Source organism: Pinus tabuliformis, chromosome 9 (genome assembly GCF_031772625.1).
Source record: "Pinus tabuliformis cultivar Carrire ecotype Pingquan chromosome 9, CPIR1, whole genome shotgun sequence".
Lineage (NCBI taxonomy): Eukaryota > Viridiplantae > Streptophyta > Pinopsida > Pinales > Pinaceae > Pinus > Pinus tabuliformis.
The window spans coordinates 873,902,075-873,911,192 of record NC_142307.1 but is presented as its reverse complement, the minus strand read 5'-3'; the positions used below and the strand labels follow the sequence as shown (position 1 = coordinate 873,911,192).

The 9,118-nt window shown below is 40.2% G+C and overlaps 1 pseudogene; it reads right to left on the bottom strand.

Moving 5' to 3' along the window:
- Positions 1-7,518: 7,518 nt before the first annotated feature.
- On the bottom strand, positions 7,519-8,916 carry LOC149151576 (histone deacetylase 19 pseudogene; annotated as a pseudogene).
- Between the last annotated feature and the right edge of the window lie 202 nt (positions 8,917-9,118).

Sequence of the window (9,118 nt, the reverse complement as noted above, 5' to 3'; positions counted from 1 at the left end):
CGTATGGCTGTCCTCCCGGAGGGGATAATGAAAGGGTATACTGCCCCCCATACGGTGGTAATCCTGTACTTAAGAGAATGGTTTGCCCTTGAGGGTCGGACTGCCCAAATTGTCCTCCAAATGGATCAATTTGTTGAGACTCAACATAATAGTTTCCGGATATTATTTCGGATGAACAAATTGGAACAGACCATACCGTCGAAATGGCCCATGGGTGGGCTCCTTCTAGCGATTGAGAGCTAGTTGGGACAGATGGTATACCGGTGAACATTGTTGGAGTGATAGCAGGAAGTTTTGTCGTCGCTGTGTCAGATGACATAGTCCTAGATGTTGACGGTTGTTCAGACATCTCTAGTCTATCCAAAAGATTACCTAGCGATTCGACAGGAGCTTCTACTAGCGGTAGACTAATTTCTGATGAAGAAGGATACAAAGTGATCCCGACTCCAAAATGCGATGGAGTACTAGATGGAGGATCTTCCACAATCTCTTCTATAGCAATCAGACTAGGTGGAAGGGGTAGACTGTCAGGTCCGTAGAATATTTTTGGTGCCGAAGAAGGTATGGAATCTGCAGCGACAAATGTTTTGGGAGAAACACTCTCCAAACCGGTTGTAGATGAAACTCGTTCAGTGATACAAGTGTTCACCCTCAGACTAGGATCAGTATTACCGTCCTTCTATGGCTGCTGAACTTCTTCTGTAAAGGCAAGGATACCAGAAATGTTTGGAGTAACCGAAGTCTCTGAGGTTGTTGGAACACTTGTTCTAACTTTACTAGGAGATTTGGAACCGGTTAAACGAGTTCGCTTTGTCCGTACTTGTTTCGATTCTGGAGACAAATATGGTTGACTCGTAAGCCTCCGCGAACGATGGGGTTTCAATTGACTTTCTTCCACGATTGCGGATTACTTGATCAACTAAAAATCAAGGGGAAGTATGTTTCCAAATTAGATGAATTTTAGACGCTTTGACACAACTTGTTTTTTCAATTTTTAAGAGTCGAGAAAAAACAAAAGATGACTCTAGTCGCCTTCGATTTTTAATGAGCCTGAAGTGAAAAGTGCTCAGATGGACCTTTTCCGTTAAGGAGTCTGAAAAGGAACGAAAGGGACTGCTCTGGAAATCTAGGTAGAGGGATTACCAAACCAACCACAAAATGGTAGAATACTTTTTACGGTACGACAGTCAATCTTCCCGAATGCTGTGTTCAGTGCATTGCGATCGATAGGGCGGCAGACACAACTTCCTATGGATAAAGGATTAAGCCTATTGTGGTCTCCCAAAATATACTCGATGGTACGTGGGAGCACAAGTCCGTACTGGCACTTATCGTTTCAAAGTGGAGGAATCACCCAACCATCAGTGAGAACAACAGTTACCAGGCTTTACGACGCCGGAATGCGTCTCTAGCCTAGACTTATAAATATTGTGCATTAGGTTCCAAAGCGTTGTTAGATTCATTGAATTTATTTTATAGTTGATCTTGTTTAAGAAATTTGGCTTTCAGGTTCACCGCGAGATGTAGATGTATAATTCCTAAAATGCAATCTAAGATGATAAACAGTCTTTTATCTTCTTTGTGCAATGAAAATCCTAGCTACTAAGGAAAGAGGGACAGTATTCTTTCACAAAGAGCAAAGAGAACACACTAAATGCACAGTCCTAAATGAAAGCAATCAAACAGTCTAAATGCAAATGCACATGCATGTATTTGTTTTCAGCTTTCTTAGTATGTGAATGGTAAAAAGAAAGATAATGCACAAATCTAAATTACTTTTCAAGCGACAATTACTAACAAGTTTCTTTTCGAAATCAGAAATGGAGACAATCACAACACTTTACGATTTGGAAATGAATACTTTCTTTCGACACTAGAAAAATTACAAATTCAGACCAAATACAATAGTAACAGGATAATCGACTATCTACAGCAACCAAACTCTTTCCTATGACTGAAAACGACACTTGTGACACTTTCAAATCAAAGGACGACAGTACGATTACGTTACTTTTTGCAAAGGAGAACTGAAAATGACTCAACAAATACACAAAAACATTTACAGTTCTTTTGTACAACGGAGGCAGAATAACAGCAAGGAAAAGGGGTTTCAAACAGAGATATACTGATTACAGGCAGCAAAATTCATGAATAGAACTAGAAAGAATGAATCACAGAAACCAAAACTGAACAATGCCTAGTCTGATCAGCGCACCTGTAACACAAGGAATTTGAAATGCAGCGCACTACTACACTCGGGAAGTGCGCTGAATTTCATATTCACATAATAGTACCTGCGCTGGACCAGAGACGAGACTTTGCTTGGGTTCCAGGTCACAGTTTGCAGTTCAGTTCATGGGTTTTGGCCGAGCAAATGGTAATCAGTAATGCAACAATCAGGGGTAGATCTAAGGAGGTTCTGAGAGCTACCACAAGGGGCAATCAGAGAGTTTGTGAATCAGTTGTTTCAGTTATAAACAAATCCCGAAGATTCACTGAAGCGGCATTTATCTACTTGCATTTGCATGGCAAATGCAGTTCGAAAGCTACCTGGCTCGACTTCAGGCTCCGTCTATAAGTTTATAAAATAGACAACAAGGAAGATAAACAAAAAAACTAATTCGTCCCCAGTGGAGTCGCCATTTTGTTACAGGGAAAAGTGTCTACATAGAATTGCTTATCCCACTAAGGTGTGGTAGCTACCTTAAAAACAAACAAAGTAAAGCTACTTTCATTTTTCCTTTATGAAATATAGATGAGAGAAGAACAAAGAAGACCAACCTCTGTCTTGCGCTAATCTCCTAGTGCGATTCCTCTCTCTCTTGATAGTCTTTCGCTACTTGCTCCCTTGTACGCCCAGCTTCACAGAGTACCTGTAAGATCACAGTAGCATAGCACTATACAAGAACATGGATCTATAATCATAAAAAATCTAGGATAAGATGTAAATTGACCATACAAATGCATAAAACATAAATGACACAAGAGTATGGAGGAAAACTTGAATAGCTTTTATTGATAAACAAGAAAGAGCCAAGGGAGTTACAACCAGTTGTTCTGACCCAGCATCATTCTCTCAGCAAGGAAGCCCCTCTTCACCTCATACAAAGCTTAGATCACCCAACAATCTGATGTTGTCTCAAGAAACCAACAACAATTCCTTACAATATGCAAAATTCCAGCCTCTGGATCTCTGGGATGAGGGATCCATATATAGATATCTGTAAGCGAGATGAGTCAGCTTGTGATTTGATTAGTGTCTTCCCTCTGATAGTTCTTGCTTCCACTTGGAGATTGATGATCTCTTACTCATCCTTGGTCGAATTCAGAGAAGCAAGTGTCACAGGAGAAGTTTCTGGAACTTTCCATGCCTCTCCACCTCGCGGAATGACACTGCCATTTGTCACTTCTCGCCCATCGCACCCCATAGAAGGGCTTTTTGAAATGAAACGCACCCACACAGTGTATTTAGGTGAGATGCAACGCACTTTGCCTATGGAGTAGCTGAAATGATCCTATTTTGACCAGTTCTGAGCATTTTTTCATGGAGAACTTCTAGGAGAAGCTGTAATCAGTTGACCTTGTTCCTTTAGGGGTTACAACAAAAGTTTTAGGGACTTAGGAGCCCTTGGTTTATGGACATTTCATGCTTGGGGTTGTAGTGCCCAAAAATGTCTATAACACCTGGTTGGTTTTGTTTTTTCTTATCCCATGAGATCCCACATTAATCCTTGGAACGTGGCAAAAGGCTAATTGGTTGAAATAGAGATTTTGGTTCAGCACAATCTATGGGTGGGTGGTATATGGAAGTTCCTGGCTTGGTTGGATTTATGTATATGTTATTAAGTGTTATTTCTTATCGAGATATATGAGAACATGTATTTGTTATGGTGTTTATTTTATGACTGGTCTGTCATGGCTTCATTCTGGTTAAATGTTAGTTATTAGCATTGTTAAATGATGTGCTCTTGTTATGGATCTTGCTCATGATTCAATAACTCATTGAATGGTTATATGAATTTTTGAGATAACAAGTGTAGTTGCAGCTAGCTTGAGAGGGAATTGAGACCTCTTGATGATTATCTAGTGAAATGAATGAGATAGTGACTAGATATGCATTCATGACCTATAGATACTACCTTCACCATGGGTATGACGAAATTTTTATCATGTCTTTGGAATTTCTGGGCAATATCTCAACCTAACTATAGATTGTTTAGAATTGCATTTATCTTAGACTTGATTCTGGAGAGTCCTAGGTAGTGTCTTGTAGGCTAGCCAAGAAAATATGGCACTGATTTTGCAACGCCAGTCTCTTAACTAAGAAATCCCAATTGTAGTCACATGGCTGAAGGCATGTGCATGTTGTTGGATCCTTCTAGTTGCATGGAAGGTTTGGCATGCGTGCATCTAGGTAGTGATTTCGAGTGAAAAGATAGTTCCAACTCAAGCTAATATCATAAGGGGATGTTATCTAACATTTGGATCATCTGGTGTCCCTAAGAGGTTTCAATAAATTTTTTAGTTAACTAGACCCCACCTCCATAATTGGAAGTTCGATGTTGGGTCATGTCATTGTAACTCTTAGCTCATGCTTAACCCGAAGAGTTTCTAAAAGTAGGTAAATGTGGGTTGGGGTGTTAGAAGTTCGTATCAGAGCACTTTGCGCTCCTTGTAAATATTTCTATGGTACCAGTGTTATAGTGTGGTATCAAAGCAAGGTTTACAATATTGGACCTAGGGGTGAATGAACATGGTTATGGTTAGCATGGATTAAGTTATTGTTTATGTTTTATATTTTCGTATTGATTCATGCATGTTGTTTATATGTTGTGTTATTATTATATATTGTGCTAATATAGAATGGAATGTGTAGATGTAAAACCCTCCCCTTAGATACAATGAGGTATAATTTTGATTATGTCTTCTATTTGGTTTATATAGAATGGTATGTTTGTAGGAAATGGAAGGCTAAAAGATAAAGAAAAGGATGGTGGATTAAAATTTACATGACTCCCCATACAGGCCCAAAGTGAAATTAGAATAATGGGAAAAGTCAGTTGAGCAACAATGAGAGGAATATTCTCTTGATCTAGAAGATAAATTGAGGAGTTGTTGTGGCGGCTACAACCACCCTCCAAAATTTTTCCCTGCATCCAATTCCAGACCCTCCCTTGAGAGTTTCACTTGATGATTGCACACACTCGATTTCACTCCATGAGCTCGTGTGAGTCTTCGCACCCACCTTTCTTGATCATTTCACCCAAGGTTTTTCATGTTGAGGTCATTATCATGCTTGCAACCATGTTCTGGTCATGCTCAAAGTCTTTACTTCATGTGTACTTGTTGTGCCCAATTTGTAAACATCTGTCACACTCACACATGGAGTCACATACACTATCGAGAAAGCACCGTCACGGTCTGTTAGCGCTTGAGTTTGCCTTAGGCTGAAGGAAGGCGAGGTTCAAGGAAACATCAAACCAAGCTTAGCCTCGTAGCTAGCCCTACGAGGACAGGAGAGGGCTCTCTCTGGGTCTATCTTGATAAAATGATCAACAGAGTCCAAGATGACTTAAATGATAACTAATTTAGGCTAGTAAAATGAATTTGAAAGAGAGATATTTGATTTATTGACTAAGTTGCTAGGCTGCATGGGACAAGTAACAACTTGAACAAAGAAATAGAATCAAAGACACAGATTATCTCCTGAGGCAAGATAGGCAAGAGATTTAACATCAAATTTGAAACACTGTGGAGTGGGTGAACTGTTGAGAGGTTGACAAGGGCATAGAAGATGAATTCTTGTCAAACAGAAGAAAACATTAAATATGAACACTTTCCCGAGACAGAGCAATAAATTGGATTCTTCCTTTCTCACTTAAAAGCATTCATTTAGAAATGATTATGAAATGAAATGGAAACATAACCAAGCTACATATGAAATAAAGGAAGAGACAAATGTTAAATTCACACCACAAGAATCTCAGGGGTCAAAGCTGTATCTTTTCATTAAGTCCCTGTCAAAATTGTACAGTGAAGTTTTCCTTCACAACTCTCCCACTGTTTGCCAGAACTCAGAACCGTTTACACATAATTTTCATACAATAAATAGATTTCATCTGAGGGAAAACAAATCGATGAAAAATAGGGAGCTGGAAAGCCAATCGAAGAAGATAGGAAAGAGCTGTCCATCTGTGCTGAGGACAGAGCAGCGTTACATCTCATTTTTCTCTGGTGACCAATTAAAAATCAAAAAATGTAACGTGGATCCCATGAAATCATGATTGAGGACAAAAATGGGCGAGCGTTCCTATCTCCCTGCCATGGTAGATGTTCTGCGTTCTAATTTTGGCTTTTGGTCCTTTCACCTTCCCGCTACCGTTTGAATAAAACCGATTTTTTAAATAAAAATGGTTTTCCACTAAAATTTTGCCTTTAATGAAGATCTTTTACTGGTGTTCTGTTGCATTTAAATCTGAAGTATACGTGGGTCCTTTTCCCTTTGAGTGAGTTCGGTAAGCACCTCGAATCTATGACCAACACCTTGACATCTGGTAGAGAAATCAAGTGTTTCTCTAACTGTCATTTCTGCGACGCGTAAGTCACGCTGGCTTATGTAAACAGATGTTTTGAGAGGAACAAACGCGTCCAGTCTATGCCCGTTGTAAGTGCTCTCTCCAGTCACCTATTCTATGCACATCACAACAATTTTTTGAGCTTCACACACATCTTCCCGGAGAACAACACACCTAATAGTCTCAATTAACACCCATCTCAAGCGATTCAGACTCAATAAACTGAATGATTAGCAAAAGGAAGTAATTTTGCTTCTAAGAGCCTGCACTGATTTTATGAAACCCACTCTAATATCATCTTGTTCCTGTGCATTATCAAGAGTGTTTCCTTTCATCGGCCTGGTCGATACTGTTTTCATCTGTGCTCTTCCCTTCATAATGTGCTGAACCAATGTCAATCCTATCAAAAGCTTCATCATCTATCTCCCATAGGTCCAATGAGCTACTGCTTAGACCTGATTTATATGACATTTTAGTTTCCCAGTCAAGAAAAATGGGAGCCGCTAGAATATGTGGCACTATCTCAAAATTGTCATCTAAAACTTTAAGACAGAAAAAACTTCCATCGAGAACTTGTGCAGAAAAGTTGGCTATCTGCAATGTTTCTTCCAATGATGCTTTATTTGTTTGTAAACATTCTTCAATTCCATTAGGCAATATTAAGGAAGACGCATATTTTGTCCAAGCAATGCGAGATTCCATGAGTGCTGATGTAAGATGCTTCAACAGTTCCTCAATTACAAGTCTTGCAGCTTCTTTGGAAATAATTGGCACTGGATCCTCTTCTGCTCCTCCAAGGACACATCATAAAAACTGAACACATGAAAGGTTCTTCAGGGTGTTACGATGAGCAATGGCAATAGCTACCGCATCTAATCTCCTAGAATACCAGTTCTTAGTTTCAAAGCCTAACATTCCACATGATTTTTTCAACACTTTCTTGTCAATGAACTTGTCCAAATGGAAGCTGCGGTGAAGGAATAAAGCGATCCCCTGAAGTTGGTTGAGTTTTGACAGTACCCTGCTCCGTCGACACATTGATGGAAGGAACGTTGCTATTTGGTTGAGTGCCACTGCCTGCTCCACCCCATTTATGACCTTTAGGTCGCTTTTCATAATCCTCTTCATCCTTTTCAGAAAACTTGGTGTCTGGTGGCCTTTCTTGGAATGGCACACTGGGAACGTGTTGTATTCGTTTCAATTGTTCCAGCAATGTGTTTCTTATTTTTGCTAATTCCTTGGCTGAATTCTGATTCTCCATGTTGCTAGGAGCCACATGGAGAATATAATCTGGCCCAAAATATTCACAGTACTCATTGTAAGGCAATTTATCTTGGGGTTCGACACCTACAGTAACTGCAGTCTCATAACACCAATAGCGGGCAACATTGCGAATAGTGTAACCACTGCCTCCAACAAGCACTAATGGAACATTAAATGACCGAAGAAATCGAACACAGTCTGCATGTCCTTTGACTGATAAATTAAAACAACCTAGCCTATTGCCTGACAGAGAATCTGCTCCACATTGCAAGACAACAGCTTCCGACTGATATATTTCCATTACCTTCTGGATTATAGGCCTCAATAGATTCTCGTAGCTCTCGTCATAAATTCCAACATTCAAAGGAACATTTAATGAATCATACTTCCCTTTCTCATATCCTACATCTTTAAGGTGGCCTGTGCCTGGGAAGTAGTCTCCAAACTTCTGAAATGACACAGACATGACTCAGTCAGTACTATAGAAGGCCTCCTCCACACCATTCCCGTGATGAATATCAATATCAATATAAAGCACTCATTGATGGACCTTAAGAAGTTCAAGAATAGCCAAGATAATGTCATTTACATAGCAAAAGCCAGATGCCTCACACTTCTTAGCATGGTGGAGACCACCAGACCAATTAATGGCAATATCTGCTTCCTTGTTATTAAGTTTGATAGCTGCTCCCACAGAGCCCCCTGCATAGGTCTAACAGAAATTGTATAGCACATCAAAAACAGGGCGATCCTCCCCCACGTTAAATCTCTTCAATTGTCGTAGCTGTTCGTGTTGAGTTTCAGGAGTGACCGACTGAGGAAACGATATGTAATCATCTGCATGAAAAACTCTAAGCTCTCTACTCTATAGAAGATTAGGTCTGCAAACCTCCATCTTCTCATCCAGGGCGTAGTGAACTATTAGACTGTAAGCCATTCTGATTCGATGTGGCTTCATCGGGTGACCCTGACTGTAGTAGTAGTTCCCGATGTCTAAATCATAAAAATAAGATACTCTTCGCTTACTTCCATCTGAACCAGAGGTCAATGAATTGCCCGTCCAGATCGAGTTTGACATTTTCTTCTGTCCTTGCTTTAATCATATGGTCGGACGCCGTTGGAACTCTGTTTTTTGGTGAAATTTATAAGCGGTGGCACAATTTCTGTGGTGTTTCGGCTCTGTGTGCCGCGCAGGCTGCCCCGTGCGCCGCACCATGTGAGTGCACCACGCTAGTGCAAAAAATGCCTGTGGAGGAGTGCCCAATGCACCGTGCGGCCCA